This window comes from Octodon degus, unplaced genomic scaffold, assembly GCF_000260255.1.
Source record: "Octodon degus isolate 3935 unplaced genomic scaffold, OctDeg1.0 scaffold00009, whole genome shotgun sequence".
NCBI classification, from domain to species: Eukaryota; Metazoa; Chordata; class Mammalia; order Rodentia; family Octodontidae; genus Octodon; species Octodon degus.
This window is the reverse complement of record NW_004524585.1, coordinates 22,280,138-22,300,047: the sequence shown is the minus strand read 5'-3', so window position 1 is coordinate 22,300,047 and position 19,910 is coordinate 22,280,138. Positions and strand designations below refer to the sequence as shown.

The 19,910-nt window shown below is 40.2% G+C and overlaps 1 long non-coding RNA gene across 1 annotated transcript; it reads right to left on the bottom strand.

Annotated features, from left to right (window-relative positions):
• Positions 1 to 16,560: 16,560 nt before the first annotated feature.
• LOC111814671 lies at positions 16,561 to 19,839 on the bottom strand. Its single transcript, XR_002819590.1, has 3 exons — positions 19,571 to 19,839; positions 18,658 to 18,813; positions 16,561 to 16,811 (listed from the first exon to the last, which is right to left on the bottom strand). It is a non-coding gene; the product is annotated as an uncharacterized LOC111814671 (long non-coding RNA).
• Positions 19,840 to 19,910: the final 71 nt, after the last annotated feature.

Here is a 19,910-nt window from a genome sequence, read left to right as displayed (position 1 = left end):
GGACCACATATTTAAATGCAAAACATAAAGGTATGAAACCTCACCAAGAAAGCGTAGGAGAAAATCTTTAGGCTACAGGAAAAGTATTATTGGACTCAACAGCAAAACCACAATTCAAGAAAGGAAAATTTGGTGACTTGAACTTCAATAAAATTAAAAACTTCTCTCCTGAAATATAAGAAGCATATAAATACATGAAAAAATGCTCCACATCACTATCTATTCATGAAATGCAAATTAAAACAACACTAAGGTACTATCTCACCCCAAAAGAATGGTTATCACAAGGAATCAACCAACAACAAATGTTGGAGAGGCTATGGGGAAAAGGAGTCCTTCTCCACTGCTGGTAGGAATGTAGACTGGTGAAACCATTATGGAAATCAGTGTGGAGACTTCTCAAAAAACTAGGACTGGAAATCCCATTCAATCTAGCTATCCCCCTTCTGGGAATTTTCCCAAAAAAACTGAAAAGCATCATATCATGGTGATATATGTGCATCTATGTTTCTAGCAGCACAATTGGTGATAGAAAAAAAATTTTGGAAACAACCAAAATGCCTGTCACCTGAGGAATAGATAAAAAACATTTGGAGTTTTTATACAATGAAGTATTACTCAGCTATAAATGTTGAAGCCTTTGTAGGTAAGTGGATGCAACTTGAAGCTATACTTATAAATGAAATAAATCAGACCCACATGTGTAAATATATTGTCTCCCCAGTGTAAGAACTCAAAAGAAGAAACAAAGTTGAAAGATATAATATAGTTAAATGCAAAGAGAGAATTAAGGATTAAACAATGTAGACAGAAAAAGGAAAAGCGTTAGGAAATATGGTAGAATCAAAACCATACATTTATATAAACAGAATGGTTAAGGCAATGGTCCTAAGAACTTCCATCAGGTTTTTGAAAATAGTAGTTAATAGGTAGAATTCTCACCCTTTCTAACACTATATGCTGATATCTGTGAACTAAGCAGCTACATTGCAGACAGCAATGTGTAATACTAAAACCATGCTTCAAATATCCATCATTTTGGTCATCTAAATGTGTACTGCTTCCAATGTCATATCAATTATTGCCATACTCTCTTAAAGAAAATGTATGTTTTTAAAAAGGTAATAAAAGTCAATGAGGAGCAAGAAAAACAAGATGTAGCAGGTTTGTACTGCTACAGTGTTGAGTATGGTTTGATTTCTAAGTATCTGTGTAAAAAATGTGTAATTTTTTTTAACATTCTAGAGGGATATAAATTTTAGAACATCCATGGTTGTTGGAAAATATCGGTTTCATTTTATGTCTAAGGTATATGACATTCAGACAGATAGTGATGTTAAGCTTAACTGCCTCTTTTATAGGATAATAATATCAGTAAGCTTCTCTTCTGGATGCTTGACAACTAAAGTTTGAAGACCAAAAATTAGACAGACCGATGGGCTAAAAAGATAACCAATATTTTGGCTCTAGCTCTTCAAGGTCAGTGAGGACTCAGAACATAAGAGAACCTGCGCAGTGACATCTTGTAACTAACTGGTGTCCCAAACTTTCTGATCAAGAAGATTATGGAGCCACAGAGGAAAGTGATCAACAATGCATAGCATGCCTGAGGAGACTCACCTAGAGAGAAAACATTCTCTCAGGCTTTCACAGAAAGCAAATTGGTCAAGCAATGGCTGTGACTCATCCAGATGGCTGACACTGGCAGATCCATAAGGTGCTCTATGTGGTCCCAGGGTAAATCCTGAAGGGATTTTACTGACCTTATCAGATAGCAAATGTTACATTTTTATTTATATAGGTCTTGCTTTAATTTGGTCTTAACTATGCAGCAAAAAATTGTAACCATCTAGAGAGAAAAAAGGTATAAAAAGTAAAGCTACATTAATATGCTGAGCTGTAAAATACTCAAGTCAACGACTTCGGACAATTGCCAATTGTGATGCTAACTCATTACTATTATGGCATATTGGACTCTATTGGCTTATTTTGCTGAATTCATGTACCTAAAATCTTTGGACTGGCATCAAGTATGAAAAGATCCTTTAAAGACTTCTCCAAATATAGCTTCTCTAACAGCAATGGAACACCCGTCTCTGTCAAAACAAAACAAAAAAAGGGGGATATAAATAAAGGACCATTTTGAAGTGAAAAAAATATATGTATGTATATACCAGATAGAATAGATATATAGCTACTTTCTTTGAGTTCAATGAGAAGAAAGGTTTGTACTAATAGTGTTTAGACAACATATTATGTCTACATCTCGTCCTCTGAATAACTACTATGAAGACAGCAATATGCAATGTATTAATTATTGTAACTGTCCTACTAACCTGCTTTGAAATTGTTTCATTGCTATATTATGTTTTTTCCTCATTAAAATGAATAAAAAAAAATTTTTTTAAACTCCTATCCTGGGAATGATTATAAAAAGAGTAAGAATAGCTACAAAATTAAAAATAAATATATGGATATCACATGTGTGACAAATGAGTAATGCCTAAAATACAGAGACCTCTCATAATTTAATAGTTAACAAGCAAAAATACAACTATGAGAAAAGAATCAAAAAGATACTTCAGTGAAGACAGTATGCACAGGGAAAATAAGATTATTGCTAGGATTCAAATACCACCCCCAAATCTCACACATTGAAAAGCTAACCCCCAAGATAAACATTTGGAGTGTTCAGAGGTGAAGACTTTGGGAGTGATTGGGAACCTGCCTTTGAGAATGCGCTAGTTTGTATCCGTGGATTAATTTATCAGTACATTAATGGACTGTTGCAGTAAGCTTGCTTGCTCTGCCTTGCCTTGTGAGGCCCTTTTACAAGTTATGGAGCAGTGGGAGGTCCTCAGCAGAAGTAGAACAGATGTCAGCACGGTGCTTTAGAAGTTCCCACCAGTACTGGAAGCCACGTAAACATCTACTCCTTTCATCAATTTCCCAGTCTCAAGTATTCTTTTATAGCACCTGAAGATAGGCAACGCAGAAAGGTGTTTGATGTCTTTATCTACTGGAGAAATGTGAATCAAAATCAGAAGAAACTATAATTACATGCCTATCAGCATATCTAAAAGAAAGAGTGATAACATCAAATGCTGGAAAGGGTGTCAAGAAACTGAGGAATTCACCCATTGGTGGTTGGGATGTAATGGGAAACATTTTGGCAGTTTCCTAAAAAAAAAAACTAAGGGAGCCACTGTCATACAGTCTAATAACTGCAAATTTTAGTGTCTTTCCCAGAAAAACAAAGCCACGTGTTCACACAGATTTCTGCCCATGAATGGGTATAGAGTTGTACTTGTCATAGTCAAGCTCTGGGAACAAGGCAGGTGTCTTCAGTGAATGAATGTTAAACAATCTATGATAGCCTAAATCATGAAAGCCAAAAGTAAGAAAAAGGAATAACCCACTGATACATCCATCAACTTCAATGGATCCTCAAGTCACTATACCGCCTGTCCCCAAAAGTTACACACTATGTAAAATTCAATTTACATAACCTTCCTGAAAGGAAAAATTATGGAAATGTGGAAGAAATTGGTGGTTTCCAAGAATCAAGAAGAGAGAGGGGCAGGAGTGAAGTAAGTCCAGCTATCTACAGAAGCTCTTTGATGGTGGAAATGGAAATCCTCTTCTGTCTTTTTTAAAAATTAATTTTATTGAGAATTAAATAGCAAGGAGACAGTTTCAAAACCGATTAGTAGGACAGTTTCAATAATTAACACATTGCTTATTGTTGTTTTTGTAGTGGTTGTTCATAGTACAAGATGCAGACATGATATCCTGTCCAAATGCTATTAGTACAAATCTTGCTTCTCATTGAATTAAGAGAAGGTATATATATATATATATATCTTCACTATTTTGTATACACAGATACAAAATGGTCCTTCATTTGTATCCCCTTTTTTTGCTTAGTTTTCTCAGAGATGGGTATTCCATTTCCATTTAAATATTGTAGGTGCATGAATTCAGCAAAATAATCCAATTAGTCCAGTAGTCCATAATAGTAGTGGGATATCCATAGGACTGACAACGTCAGAAGTTGTTGACTTGAGCCTTTTACAGCTCAGCATATTTATATGGCTTTACTTTTTATACCTTCAGAATCTGGCAAGCATGTGTTTGAGTTGCAGGAGGGGCATTAGTGGCAAGGCATCTTTCTCTGCAATAAGTTTTTAAAAACTTAAACATTCACCATATTTTTCATCCCACCCTGTTATTTGGTTGAAGTTAGTGTCTGGGCTGTGATACAAAAGTATATTTTGAAACATGTTATCATCAGGAAGACCAGGTAAAGAGTACATTAAAACTCACCTATGAGTACCTCAAAATAGAAAATTTAATTTAAAAGGTTTTTCAATTGGTTTCATAGTAAGTTTTTGTTTATGTACTTCATATCTCCTAATATGTATCATATTAGAAATTACAATAGAAATTTTTAAAAATGCTACTGTATCTTATAAAATGAAAATAAATCCAAAATTCCATATTTTGTGAAAAGCTATTTCCTTCAACAAAAACATTTACGGGGGAAAAAAAAACCATCATTTTATGCATCTGCAAATCTCTTCTATACTACCTTGTAAAATAGGGCAGATGCTCCAGTCTGCTTCTGCACGTGACCTTTTTTTCTTTTAATACATGGTCTCACTACACAGTTCAGACTCATAAGGATCCTCCTGTTTTCAGCCTCCCAGCACTGGAATTACAGGCATACACCACCACACCTGATATCAGTGGCCAGCACAGTGCACCCAGGGTTCCGGGGCCAGCACAGCACGTGGTACTGGGGATTAAACTTGGGTCCTTGCGCTGCCACGTAGGTGCTTAGATCACAGGTATCCTCCCAGCCCTGCACTTGACCTCTGCAAGTGTCGGTTGGAAAGAAATTTCTGAAGAAAAGTTGACCTTACAATCAGGATTCAAAGTTGGAAAAGACCAGAATATCTTAATAACATTTGCAGTTAATTGTTCACATTTTTTTTCCTTCATTTTGTAGCTAAAGCCAACAAATGGTAGCTTCTTAAAATCGCTTCCATTGTGAGAACACAAATAAGACCAACGATGATTTTAAACTCCTTACATTAAACCAATTGGTACCTCTTGCATTAAATCTTTCACTGAGGAATGCCTCAAGGATAACTGTAACCATAAGCATTCTCATGAGAACAACGCTAATTCCCAGTTATAATTTAATGGTAATGTGCTTTCTTATACTATTAAAAACTATTTATAACCATTATCACCGACTTTTACGAAAACACTGGCACACACAGTTTTCCACTACTTTAATTTTTTAAGTTTCATCGTTGTGTTTGCAATATGCTTTTATTTTCCTTGAAGACACAGATCAACATTGTTTATTCACTAGAAAATATTAGATAACTATGTAGGTCTAAATAGCTACATTTTTTCTGCTAGTAATTATTTTCAAGTAAAAATGGTACTGCACAGAAAGGAATGGCCCTGTCAGTGAGCTCAGGTGCCCATGTCCTTTACCTCAGGACAAGAGCGCCGGCTGCATGTGCAGAAGCGCTTCATGAGTGCTTCATTTTTTTCTCACTGCATGAGAAAAATATTTATTCAAAATTATCAACTATCATAAAGCTACCGTTATTGCTAAGAGTATTTTATTTCCAAGGAAAATGCTATTGATTTTTTTAATGTGACTGTACGCATGCCAACAGCAACTGCAGCTTTACCCATCATTTATTTGGCATCATAACTGTTAGGTACGAATCCACGCAATTGGCCAGAGCAGGCACTCTGACATGAGTAGATTTGCTGGGGGGCATCGAGCAGGCTGCTGTCTAGCGGACCAAAAGAGCAGCAAATAAAGGGAGGACAAGAGACTTTATAGGATCTTCTAGGGAGGGTGATCGTGGGCTGGAACTGCCGAGGGAGAGCTGATCTTGGCAGGGCTACCTGGTCTGTGGGGGACCTTTAATGTTAACAAAGGAGGGTTTCGTGGTTGCTTGCTCAGGTCAAAGTCAAAAAAAAAAAAAAAAGTGAACCTGTTCTGTGGTTTTGGGTTTGGCTCTGCTTTGGGCCAAGGGGAGAGAGTTTGGAGGCAGGCTGCCTGGGAAACCAAAAGGGAGCATGTTTGGGGCAAGGTGCTTTAGGAAACTTCGAATCCTGACCTATCAATAACTGAAATGGAAACATAGCAGAAAGGGTAGGTAAGGTCTTATTAAATTAATTTTGAGTTCATTTAACCCCTGGAAGTGTGTAAAGGACTCACAAGATCCTGTGGGTGTTGTAGTCTGGGATTTTGCAAGGGGAAACAATTTAATACAGGATACATAGTTGTCAATCCACCAGCTAGGGTCTACATTTTAACAGCCACTGATCTGTTAGATCTAACTTTTTGCAATCCACCAGCTAGGGTCTACATTTTAATAGCCACTGATCTGTTAGATCTAACTTTTTGCTTCTTCACCTGGTGTTTCCTGGCTCTTAGAATAGTAACTGGCACAAGGTAGGTCTCCAATAAATATTTATTGAACAAAGAATAAATAGATGAATGAACTGCAGATGCTTGGTGGAAATTTCTTTGCCACTCCAGAAGTATACAATGACAAATAATTAGTCCTTGAATTAAATTAATCACCTTAGTTTCGGTCCCCGGGGGAGGGGGGAGGACAAATAAGTAGTTCTAGTTTAGTTCCAGTACATAAAGTCAGAATTCTTTCTTATCTCAAATTTCTATCTAAATTCAAAGGAAGATGTCAGTAACCCTTTGGCTGAGATGAATCAGATGAATCTGCTTGGAGGTGCCCAAGCAGACCTGGGAACATGCAGACACAACTCATTATAAACGCGTTATGGAACATAAGTTTTCTGAGTACTCTATAAGAATCTTTTAAACCACATTATCCTGGGAGAGAGAAACGAAAGTGCCTGTAATAGTACCCCTTTCTCATTGTTACCCTCATGTTGAACACAGTCTTTATGATTCTTTGTTTTTATTACATTTTAGTGCAATTAGATAACCCTGTGCATGAGGTGTGTGTTTTAGTGAATTGTATATTCTTATTCTTATTCTTCTTCTTATTATTTAATGTATTTGGTACAAGGTCTTACTACAAAGCTCAGACTGATAGTGATCTACCTGTTTTCAGCCACCCCAGTGCTGGGATTACAGGCATGCACCACTGTGTCCAGTCTTGTTGGCCGACTCAGCAGGCCCTGGGGCAGGGCCAGAGTGACATATAGTGCTGGGGATCAAAGACCTCCCTTCCGTCCCTGTGTATACTTTTATTATAAGAAATATTTTTTTTCTGCCAAAAACAGAGGGGGAAAGAGTCAGTTATGCAATGTAGTTATTAAAACGTAAAGCAAGATTCAAAAATCTACCAAGACATATACCATTCACATGGAGCAGTGGGGAATCAAAAGAGTTTGGGATTAAAAAGCAACAAAATGAGAGTTGGCCTCCTAATTTTGCATTTCCAGCTCTGCTAAATCCTCGAATGAATTTCTGCTTAATATAACCTCAAGTTCCCTCATGCATAAAGGAGAGAGAATAAAATCAGTTGCACCTAGCCAGGCATCTTGGTGTACACCCGTATAGAGTGTACACACTCAGGGTGCTGAGGCAGGAGCATCACTATGAGTTCGAGGCCAGCCTGAGATAGTGAGCTCAAGGTCAGCTTGAACTACAAAGTGGGACTGTGTCTTAAAAAATTAATTTCACTTCAAAGAATTTCTCTTAGTTTCACATAGGTAAGTAAAAGCAGTTTGCAATTTATGGAAAAATCAACTGAGTTATATTTACTTTTCAATTCAAATTAAGTTGTGATATTCTTAAGGCAAATCAAAATGGGAAAATGGCTTTCATTATGACTTAAAACTGAAGAAGACATTGGGCGTTGTTATCTTTAAAGTAGTTAGTCAGAGTATAAGATAAGGACATAACAATTTCTTCAATCAACATTATCAACCTTCCATTTCAATGCTACTAAGAGACAGTAGTTGTAAAACTATCTTGCATTTTTTTCCCTTATTCCCCAAGTATTTTGTTACAAATTTTGTGGTACTGATTTCCATAAATTTAAAAAACATATGAAAAAGAATTTTTTTTTCATTTCAGAGCATAAATCATATTGATTAGTAGGTGTAGGACCCTGGATTCGAGCCCAAGCACCATTGAGAGGGGAGACAGCCTTCTATCTCCAAATTGATGAGCTCTGAATTATGCTCCTAACAAAAACAGTAAAAAAGAATTTTAAGACTCAAGATAACAGATGAAAAATAATTAATTGCAATTTTAAAGCCACTGAAGAAAACCCTATTGGTCACTTAATGACCACATTAAAGTAATGTATTTTGTCCTACCTTTTAGTATTTTTTGCATGTAAAGTCTGCATACCTCTCATATATTCAATTATCTCCCACAGCATGAAGCCTTTCTCAGCACATACATGAGAGTAATAACATAAAATACTGCTTAAAGGTAATAGGTGCATGAGAGTGTTCTACTCTCCTGACACACCTTTAACGTCTCAGTGTAAAAAGGGCTCTTTATGATTCTGAACTAGCAATAGCATATGAACACACCAATCTAAAGCACTGATTCAATTACTTAGGATGTTAAATGCATAGGGAAATGGCTTGGTTTTTATTTTGCCTTCCTCATAAATGCAGAGAGAGAGAGAAAAAGCTACAGGATCATTTCTTGTCTTAGGCTGCGCACCCCTGTGGAGAAGATCCAAGCGTGAAGTTCCCTTTGAAGTGAATGGAGTCTCCACACTCAGATCCGCTCTGAGGGTATACAGAGGAGAACAAGAAACTGGCTGCCTGGAAACAGACATTAGCATTTAAATGAGGCTAGGCTTGAAAGAAAATTTATGCATCAAAAAATACTAAGATTTGAAAACTTAGATACAATTTTTCAGTAATCCTAGGTCAAACTCATTGCATTAAAAAATGAGTCTTTCTGGGGTCTAACACGAAGAAAACAACAGCAAATGTTCAAAAAGCTAAAGAGGAAGTAAACAATAGGCAACCTGTATCATATAGAACCTTTACAGATGTTAGGTATTCCTACAGAGGGGCTACACAGAGCTCCAGAAACATCCATGCATTGTGTATGCCATCCCCATCCACAATTTCAATCTGTATTTCATACAGTGTGGCTTTGGAAAAACAAAATAAAACAAAAGCAACCATCATAAAACAATATTCCAGTTAAGAACTCAAGCATAAATCTTGCTGATGTGGATAAACCCAGCACTGGAAATACAATCTTTTTTAAATGTAAAATGTACCTGCCATGTACAAAACCAAAATAGAAACCAAAATCAGTTATTTCAGCAGTATTCATCATCTGTCAATCAAGAGTTAGTCTATAAATATCCCCACTCTCCATTTGCTGTGCGACACTGAGTTTAAATCACAGCTCCTGATTTACATATAAAAAGTTGTCTAATTGTGTAAGGTGATATGTAATAAGCACAGGAAATTCTATGAGAGAGGCAGACTGCAGTAAGCCAAGGTGGTCTGGGAAGGATTCCCAGGTAGTTCTTGAAGAATGGAGAGCTGCTGGCCCAGCATGATAAGCTGTTGCAGTCTCCTGGGGACAGGGAGGTGCCCAAGCAGACTTTTGAGCATGCAGAAGTAACGTGTCTAGAAGAAGGAGACCAGTTGGACTAGAACAAATCATCCTCTCTGTCCCCAGTGAGAAATAAAGGAAACAAGGAAGGTGGACGTCAGAATGTGGCGGGCTCACCATGAGGGGTCCCTCGGGGCAATTTGGAGGCTCACTGAATCCCACTCCATGGGGAAAAGTGGTGCTGAGCATGCCCAAGACACCAGATAACTCCTCTTCTGGCATGCATGACAAATTGTCTGGTCTTTGTGTGCTTGAAGAAAGGTACATACTTGATGGATGTATTGTTGTGAAAGCAGGTATCTGCCTGAAGCCTTTGTTTCTTTCTCCTTGCATGCACCATAAATTTATATAATATGGAAGACTGAAACATATACTTAGTGCTGGGAGACTTCAGGATATATACATGAAATACCTGGGAAGATATCATAGGAAAGGAGGAGATCAATAGGTCTTTGAAGAAAGATTAGTATTTAAGTACAGGGAAGAAAGGGATGGATTCTCAGCAGGAGTTTTAGGAGCCAAATCTCAAGAGAACGCGTAGGAAGGGGGAGAAAAACTACAAAGACCAATATCTTCAGTACAAAAAGGATTGGATGAGCAGTAAATATTAAGACCCTTTGAAAAATTCCCAAAGTTTGGATTCGATGATGTGCATAGCAAATTTCTGTAGTAGGTGTGGAGTAAAATTGGGGTTTAGATTGAGAGGAAACATGGTGATAGTAATAGTAGCATTTTAGGAAAATCAGAGACTATATAGTACCAGTGGACAGGATAGACTGACCTGGAGGAAAACAAAAGGCAGAAACCCCAAGTAGGAGCCTTAAATCAGAAAAGCAATGTGGATGACAACAGGGAAACCACATTGAAAGACAAAAGCCTTGACATTACCTGGTAAGGTTGCACAGTCATAGTTCATGGTCCAACAGTTTCATTCCCTGATACAGCCCCTAAATATCTCTTCACATAAGCCTCAGGAAACAACTATATGAATGTTCATTGCAGAATTATTTGTGTCAAAAACCTGGACATGACTCAACTACTGACGGAGTGGAGTACAAAGCAATGAAAGTGAGCTCTGTGACGTCACGTAAGAACCACAACAACATTCTGTTTTCTGAGAGTGATGGCCCATTCTTACAATCCCAGCTGCTCAGCAGGTGGAAGCAAGAGGATCACAAGTCCAAGGCTAGCCTGGGGAACTTTGAGAGGATCTGTCTCAAAAATAAAATAAGAAGAGGATTAGAACGCACATAACTCAAAGATAGATGGCTTGCTTGGCATGCATCCAACTCTGGATTTCATCCCTAGTACTAATAAAAAGATGCAAAACAAAATAAAACAAAAGACAATTGTTGAATGAAAAAAAAAATTCACAAGAGAAGTTTATGTATTTTCTTGTTAGTTATGTGTGCTTGTATATATGTCTTCTTAGGAACTGTTTTGATAGCAAGGTTATTTCATTCTTTTTAATTTCAAGAGCTTGTAAAACAAACATTTTGCTTAGGAATTCATTCCAATGTAGCAAACCTATAGGGTATAATAAAGGAATGATAATTAAACTCAACCACGTTATTTACCTCTGGGAAAAGGCATGTGCTACTGAGAGGTGACCCATCGGGATTTTCAATGCTCTAAGCTGGGTTTCTTCATCTAAGTTTACTTTGTTATTTTTTAACTATAGAGTATATGTATATGTCCTTTGGGGGTTTTCATATATTGCACAAATTAAAATGTTTAAAATAAATAACAAGGACTTGACCTAGAATGATGACTGTGAACAGACAGGGGAATATATCAGTGATGAAATGCAAGTTTCAAGTATTTTGATAAAAATGTAATGAGAATTGATTTTGTACTAGCGATAATCATGAATAGGGAAAAAATACATCCAAAATCAGCAGTGCTTTAATACTATTACCAGAATTTTCAAAGAAGAGAATACTAATTCTTCAAGGCTTTGGCTAAGCTTTTTGACAAAGGATGACCTAGTACATAAGGGACAGAGGCCTGCCCTGTTCAGGGCTTGGGAGCATATTTTCCTGCACTTACAAGCAGAATGTAGTGAGCGGGCCCAGCCATGAGCACAGGTTGACTTTCCCTCTCAACTCCATCGTTCCTATTGTTCCTTCTTTGCAGTATTGTGCTTCCAGTTTTCTAAAGATTTTTCTAGATGATGCGGACTTACAATGACTCCTTCCCCTTCGATCTGCCCTATTTTTACCTTCCTTTCAAATTCAGGCAGAAACCGAACATTAGCTAAATATTAATCCTATAGGAGATGCAGGAAGCCAGAGGAGAGCGGGCACAGGTTTCAGCTCTTGCACTAGACGGAGCATGTATCATACTTTTTATGGTTGCCTGAACAAAGTTCTACATGCCTTCTGCCTTGGAACATGTTTTTGAAAAAAATAATCTTACAGTTGTGTAGATTGGAAGTCAGGAGGTATCACACTGAGCCAAAATAAAAATGTGGGCAGGAGTGCGCCCTTTTCTGGAGGCCTGGAGAGGCACTCGCATCCTGGCCTCTTCAGTGGCTGGCAGGCTTCCCCTTCCTGGGATTGCGAGGTTGAGGGCCCATCGTGTTGGCCTGAGCGCAGTGTCCAGACTTCTGTGTCTTCCTTGGCTTGTCCTGCACATTGTCCTCAACGCCAGCAAGAGCAGCCCAGTTCTCCTCAGGCCTTCTCTCTCCAGCCCCATCTCCCACTGTCCAATCTGTCCAGCCAGCTGTTTTCCTCGCTCATTTTGAAGGACTAATGTGATTATGCCTTCCTGGAAATTGCACAACAATCCTCCTATTCATGGTTGTAAATTTTCACGCCATCTCCAGACTCTTTTGTGACACAAGATAATATTCTCATTGATTACATTGATTAGTGTGTGCACATTTTTGGTTTATCACTTTATCTTCCATAATGGATTTTTTTTTAAATTGCAGAATGAAAACCAAAACCACATTCTTAAAAATATGCAGCCACGAAATAGCGATAAGTGGAGAAGCTATGCAAGAAGAAATGAGATAAACCACTTGATTCACTATATTTTTCCTGTTTCTTTTTAAGGGAAACAGATTCATTAAGTGTAGGCATTGAGCAGTATGCATTCAACAATACAAAAGAAGTCTTTTTTAGGGCCAGTGAGATAGCTCAGTGGACTAAGTGCCTGCTTAGGCAAGTGCAGGGACCAGGGTTCAATCCCTGGCACCACATGCCGTGTCAGCCCCACACCTGGGCATGCCGAGTGGGCCATAGTGAAACCTTGTAATAAATAAATACATAAAAAAAGAAATCTTTAAAAAAATAGGAAACCTCCTGTAACACAAATGTCCCCAGTAATCCTCCATTCAGGTGCCTTTCCTTTAATACTCATCCCAGCAGGCTTCACCCTAGTTAGATGATGTGGGAAGATGTCTTTCTACCAGGCTGTCCTTTGCAGGCAACCTGCCATGCATGTTTCACAAAGCAGCCCTGAGACACCTGCTTGCCTGTCCCTCTGCATTGCTGCCCCCGGGTCCTCAGAAGTTCACTCGTCACTATCACCTTCCCACAGTCCCAGGTGTGCACACCGCTCTCACAGCTCTCCCTCAAGCACTGACCCAACTCCTTCCTTCCATTCACCCCAGCTCAGCAAACCCAGTTATGCAAGTGAGAAAATGGATGTAACGCTGCCAGACACTCTTGGATGTTCCTACTGCCACAGGCAGCGTCCTCTATTCATCCCCCTACACAATGGTTCCCATTACTGCTGCGGAGACCAGCCTACCTGCCACCGGCAAGAGCATGCAGGAGCAACTTCCTCCAACCCTGAAGCAGGTATGCAGATATCTGGTTGTAGTCTAAGCTGCACCCCACCCCCACCCCACCTCCAGCTGGTATGCTTCAGTTTCTTAGTTGCCCTGGTAACAGTTCCTGTCTAGGTTCTGCTAGCTTCTGTGTTTTAGAAACAGCTGGTCACTGTAATGCAGAGCTGGCCACTGCGATGCACATTGTATAACCCAGTCCCCAACTGATAAGCCATTCTGCCTCTGTGCTTCCTGCCTGCATATCTCTTATAAGCCTTAGACTGCCAGAGATCTGAGTCTGATATTCTGGGACTGATCCTGATCAGTGCCCATCGATGTGAACAAATCTGCCTACGAGTCCTGGGTGCCACTGTGGTGTTTCTGCTTGCCCCACATGGTGCCTTGGGTGTCCTGCCCCAGGACTCCCTGCCTTTATTGCAGGACTCCCAGGGGTGCCTCCCCACCATGCCACGCCCTTTCTGTGCACCCAGCATAGAGCCTGGGTGCCCAAGCATCACGAAAACGCTGCGATTCAAAACGCTTCAGAAATGGGATTTGGCTTGAATCTCAAAGCTCTCCCTTTAATAACTCTGAGTTATTTTTTGTCATATAATAATTTCACGTTGAAGGAAATTTGCAGTCTTCTGTGCCAATCCTTCCTGAGTAATGGAAAACATATAAAAAGGAAAGAAGTGATATGGATGTTACTGAACTCATTATCAATAAATGCACAATAATGAGAACTAGATATTCTGATTTCTTGTGCCCTGCCTGGAACAATTTTTCTACTTGTGATAAAACCAGCATTCTTACGTGGTTTTCTTTTGCTGCTAAATATGACTAGAAAATCCTTGTCATTCTTTATACATCTGGGGACTTTTCTTGTTGGAAGCATTTCTGTAACGCCATCCTGCTTATAACCTAAAATAGAGACATGAGTTTACAGCTGGGTAAAGAAAAAGAAACATAAATACGTCTAAATTTGTGAAGCAAATATGCCTTATTTTCAGTTCTCAAATTGTTGGAAACAGAATAGGACAAAGGAGGCAGATTTTGCCTGTAAAAATAATATTGATCCCTTGAACAAAAAATGTGCAGGCTTATTCTGAAAAATCTAGAGATGTCTAACGTATTTTTTGTTTGACAAAATTGAGATCATACATCTAAATATTTTAAAAGTGTCTAACAGTCCTTCCAATTTGATTTATGTGTCCCAATAACATTTGTATGTTTTTCACTGGAAAAAAAATGAGCCTCCCTCTCTTTTTTTGCTAGGAATTAAATTAGCTCATCTAGTGAGGAATTATATTCTCTTCTCTCTTTCTGGCTCTAGCCCCTCCTCTCCTCTTTTCCTTTCTTTCTTGTAGTGCTGGAGAGCAAGCCCAGAACCCTGAGCATGTTAGGCAAACACTGGCCCACTGAGGTTGCTGGCAGCCTCAGCACACATTTATAATGGGGGAAAGGGCATGTCAGAATCCTTTATGTCCAGAAAGCTCTAGTGCCTCAGCAGCTATTTTAGCCTCCACCACCACTGCCAAGCCAGCTGCTTAGACGGCCAGTCATCTTTGCAGGTTCGCCTTGTGATCCCTGCTGCCTGGACACTATCGGCCTACTGAACTTCTCCAGTGTAGTCACCTACCTTTACTTCAGTTTGATTTACAATTTCAGCTACCCACAGTCAACCTGGTCCTAAGATATTAAATGAAAAATTGCCAAAGACTATTTTCTAACTAATTTGTAAGTGAAACTTTATTGTAGCTATGTGTGTATACAGAAAAACACGATAGGTCTTTGTATGATGAGCAGTTTCAGGCATTCACTGGGGTGGGTGTTGTGGGGCACATATCTTGCATAGATAAAGAAAATCTACTGTATGCACAGTTTCATTTGGCTGATCCCTGTATTTCCTGATTCTGCTTCATTGTATCATTCCATCATTATTACATTGTGCATGGGGAGTTTTATTGTTTATATTATAATACTGTATATAGACTATCATGTATAATCTTTGGGATTAGATTATTTTGATTTCACAGGCATGTGTTACGTCAAATCATCGGCAGCATTTTAATTCTTCTTTGTGAGAATCAAATATTTGCCTCTTTATTAGTGCTGAATCTACATAAAATTGATGACTCTGGTTGTTCTTGTTATTTTCTTTCTGAACCTTAAATTTTATAGGGAGAATTAATTTTAAGCATGTGTCAGTTTTTTCACTGCTAAAATGGATAATGGTTTAGTAGCTCAGAGGATTCCTTGTGGGAATTGAAGATATATAAGATTCAATTTCCCCCAAGTCTGTTTTCCTTTAGTGATTTATACTGATTCTGACCACAACGCCACGCATATGAGAAGAGGTCATGTTTCCACTGTGTGTCATTGCTCTCAAAGCTAGACATAGATCCCCAACATAAGGATAGGGAACCAAACTTGGTATGGAAAAACAAAATCAACAACTTTTTTCATTTAAAAAGAAAGGTTAAAATTACACTGTAACTAGTAGGCAAAAAAATTCCTGCTGCATAATGTATTTTATGCTACTTTTTTGGTAGCAGAAATTGAACTCACAACCTCACACTTGCCAGGCAGGCACTGTGCTGCTGAGCTATATCCCCAGCCCCTAAATAGTGTATTTTCAAAGACTAGTTTATTTTTATTTGCTGTGTATTCATATTTTATCAATATTTACTTTTACTGCACACAAAAACTACCTGGGGAATTAAATAAATATCTATCCTCAGCCTCTGTAATGGCTAATACATTGTGTCAACTTGAGATTTTTAGAAACTTAAGTGAGGGACTCAGCAGGGAGCCAGGGTCCTCATTTTGTAAATATCCTGAGCCTGTGCAAGGGGAGGGCACAGAGACGGTGTGGGCAGTACCCGCCCTAGGTGTGTGTTTTGGGGGATGGTAGATCTCCTGCTTACAGTGTAAGGGAGAAAAAGAGGCTTTCCCCGCCCCCCAGCTCTTGTGGCTCTGCTGCCCTCTGCCACCTTGAACTGTAGCCCCCTGCCAGGCTACCCTGTTCTGGAGCCAGCTGATTATGGACTGAAACCTCCACACACTGTGAGCTCAATAAACCTTACCTTTCTTAATTATAGGCATCAAGTATTTTGTCTCAGCAAGGAGAGGAAAGTAACCAAGACAGCCCCTCATCCCCTCCCCAGAAATTCTTGCTTATTTGGTATGAACCCTGGCTGAGGCACTAGGACTTTTAAAGCTCCCTCGGTGATTCGAAAGTGTGGATCAGACTGAGAAGCACTGTGTCTCGCTACCAGGACTGGAGTGGATTTTTCTCCTCTCAGTAACAGCACTGTGTGAAATTAGAAAGACCAGTTCCTGAGCAGTGTGGATGTATGAATCATAATTAGATCCTCTGGTGTCAGCCAAAGTCTGGGTAGGGAACACCTGTGGAGCAGAGAATTAAAAATGAATGATGCCCTTTGTACCATAATGATAATACATTCTACTCTCTGGGAAGCTATTAAAATATTCCCCGTAAGAGTTTTTTTTCAAGTCTATTTTAATGTGTCACAGCAAAAGTAATATGGGGTATTCAACAAGGCTCTGTGTATTTAACCTGGTGGAGCGTTCGGCAAAATATTTTGTTATTTTATTTACATGTGTATCATGCAACAAAAAGGGAGAATGGGAGTTTTCCTGACCAAAAAAAGGTTTCACATTTGCATGATAGCAAGAAAATTTGACTTAGCCTAAACTACCTCTTCTAGCGCTTTGCAAATCTTGAGGTCTTTCTGATGCATACATTGCCTAAGACTCCAGTCTCATTTCTATGATAATTTATGTCCTCAGAATACTGTCTCCAGCCTTGTTCGCCTTCACACCCAGGAGCTGATCAGAGCGTGAGGATCCCTTTGTTTTCAAAGGAAACTCCATGTTCCCTTCTCTCTATAGGGGTTAGTTGAGTAAAACAGAAAATAGTACAATAGTGTTTCTGCCAGTTAATGAAGAACAATCTTTTCTCCTGTATGTATCACGAAAGGTAATTGAATGAGTACTCCAGTAGGAAAGGGTGTGCTATTTCATACCCCCATAGTTTTTTCTTAACACCATGAAATTAAAGACATGCCAGCATGGAGCTGCGGATTCCTGATCACTTTCAAATAAGCAATGTAGTATATTATTTCTTTTATGTGCTTTTACAGAACATGCTGTGCAAGATAATTGAGCCCATGACAGATGTCTATATTTCAGAAGGAAGTTTATTTTGTGAAAGAACAAACATCTATTACTTTAACATGGGGCTATTCATTATGTGGCCCACAAGGTGCTTTTTGACGACTTGTAAATTAAAATTAATATTTTCTCTTGTTATTTTGTATATGCATAAGTAAACCTGACTGTTTGATATAATTTGAAGCTTATTCTACCATTTCAATATAACCTTCTGCTCTTAATCAAGGTTAGGTGTTCTTACATCAGGTTCGAAGCAGGGTGGAACCAGGAAGTATGCACTTTTATTTTCTGAGAAGCTTGTAAGCCTATACATTTCCAAATTGAAGACCAGCACGGGATACAAAACGAGCTTAAGGCCAGTCTGAACAGTATAGGGAGCCCCTGTCAGAGAGAAAGAGAAAGAGAAAGAGAGAGAGAGAGAGAGAGAGAGAGAGAGAGAGAGAGAGCCAGAAAGATCCAGAAAGAAGAGGTACAGGAAATGGATTTGCCTTTACAGATTCATTTCTGAAAAAGGTCACTTGTTTCCAAGACCAACACATGTAGGGATAGCATCCCAAGTCCTCCACAGTTTTATATGAGTGGATTAGCTTGGAGGCCTAGGTGGACAAGGCTCAGGAGAAGAGAGACTGAAGAAAAAGCAAGAGAGAGGTTTCTGAAGAAATGGTCATGCTAGCTACTTTGAACCGCCATCTGATACCAACACTGTTGCCTGCAAATAAACTCTCCCACACTTCTTAGGTATAAAAATGGTTCCTGGGGGAAAACTGGACCCTTCATCTGCACAAGTTGACTGAATACTTTTTCAGTGAAAGTGTAGTTAATATAAAGTTAAATCATTTGATGTGGAGGGATTATCATATCTAGAAAGAATCTCAGTTTAATAATGTCCCTTTCAGTGATGAGTTTTCTCTTAATGAGGAGAAACATTTTCTGCGGGCCAAACCCTTCCAGCCAACTTTTTATGGCCTGGCCTTTCGAACAGGAGAGGAAATAAGGCTAGGAAAAGAGATTTGACAGATACATTGAACGTAGTCTTTTTGAAATAAAACTGAGCTACCAAGAGCTTGTCTTAATAAGGACACTTGCGGTCAGAAGCAACCTCGGTGGAGTGGAGTCCTGGGAGCCTCTGCGGTCCAGGTGGGTGGCAGCGCCTTCTGGCATGGGCTGGCTTCCTCAGGGACAGGACTGAAGCCTGAGGCTCTCCAAGCAGGACCTTGGGGTACCAGAGGTTATGGGGTGAGAGAGGTTATCATCACTTAGAAACTTTGTCCTAGCCACTCCCACATTTAGCAATGTTGCCACCACTTGAACAGGAATGTTATCCTGAGAACAAAACGACTGAAGTTTAAAATCCCACAATCCCACAGGGGAGGATGCCTCTTGCTCTTCTCTTCTCACTAGAAATGGCAAACAAAAAGGTATGCAGATGTGTTAAGGGGCCAATCAGGGAATTCAAAGGAGAGACTGTCCCAAGGATCTCGCAGGTGAGGGAGATTTTGGTGTTTGTACCATAGCTAACCCCAGCCACGAGAAGGGACAGAGACCTAGTGGACGCTTAGAGCTGAAGGACAGCCTTGGGGGTCGGTACACGGACCCAGCTGTGGCCTCCTCTCGGGCGCCTGTCAGTGTCAGGAATGAATCTCTTCTTGCTGGGGTCCACTCCAGGCCTGAAGGATTATCCTCGCCTTCATGGGGCTCCCCGGAGTCCCGTGGGGAGGCCGTCGGGTTTTCATGTCCTCCTCGGTGCTTTCTCCTGCGTCCACGTGCACGGGCCGCCCCTTCCTAGACGTGTGCCTGCCCAGCCTCTCCTAGCCCTGCCTCCTACAGCTTGGGCTCTGGGTGCAGAACGGGGCACGGACCCCACCCTCAGTTCAACACGGATTTGCTGCTCTATGGGGAGGTGGGGGAGAGATTCTCAGCCCATGGCATAAACATAAATAAAATAAAACTTCCAGGCTGTAACTCCTTACTCCCATGCCTGCTCTGGGGTGACGCGGGAGGGGGCTGTTCTCTATCCTAGGCGCAGAGAAGGTGAGGTGCAGGAGGGCGAGGTGCGTTCGACCTCGGGACCCGCAAGGGGGAGGCGCGGGCCGATCAGGGCTCGAACCCCTGGCCTTTCTGGGTTCCGCGCACCCTCTGGCGAGCCCCGGCGGCGGGCGGAGGCCCCTAGCGCCCCGGGACCGACCAGGGCCGGGCCAGAGCAGCCCAGTTCCCGGCCTCTGCGCGCGACCGCCCCGGCTGGCCCGGAGCAGACTCAGGCCGGGAGGCGGCACCGTCCCGCGGGCGCCGGCCGGGAGGGGTCCCGAGGCC